The following is a 368-nucleotide window of genomic DNA, read 5'->3' on the forward strand; positions in this document are numbered from 1 at the left end:
ATTTCCACTTTCTGATTGATTGACATGCAGTCTAAAATGGTGGACTACATCCTTGGCGTTTCTGATCCCATGCAATGGCACTCTCAGGTGAGTGAGTCTCTCTACTCAAGAAACACTTTCAGTAGATAGATTATAGGCTGGCGGATTTTTAACTATTGTTTGTGAATCAAGAATCTGAAAATGAATTCAGATCACTATGCTTCATGGATGGTTCACCTTGGTGGAGCTAGGCTGGTATGCTTTCTCACACATACTCTTCCGTTGCTTTTTAAGTAAACAATGAATGAACACACACTCTTTTCACAGATTACGCAAGTTGCAGATAAAGTAGGTGTTGGAGTTCACTTCAACCCATTTGTCAGTTGGAA

The 368-nt window shown here is 39.9% G+C and overlaps 1 long non-coding RNA gene across 1 annotated transcript; it reads left to right on the plus strand.

Annotated features, from left to right (window-relative positions):
• On the plus strand, positions 1-368 carry LOC106322369. Its single transcript, XR_001266379.1, has 3 exons — positions 1-87; positions 172-234; positions 307-368. It is a non-coding gene; the product is annotated as an uncharacterized LOC106322369 (long non-coding RNA).

Source organism: Brassica oleracea, unplaced genomic scaffold (assembly GCF_000695525.1).
Source record: "Brassica oleracea var. oleracea cultivar TO1000 unplaced genomic scaffold, BOL UnpScaffold18616, whole genome shotgun sequence".
NCBI classification, from domain to species: domain Eukaryota; kingdom Viridiplantae; phylum Streptophyta; class Magnoliopsida; order Brassicales; family Brassicaceae; genus Brassica; species Brassica oleracea.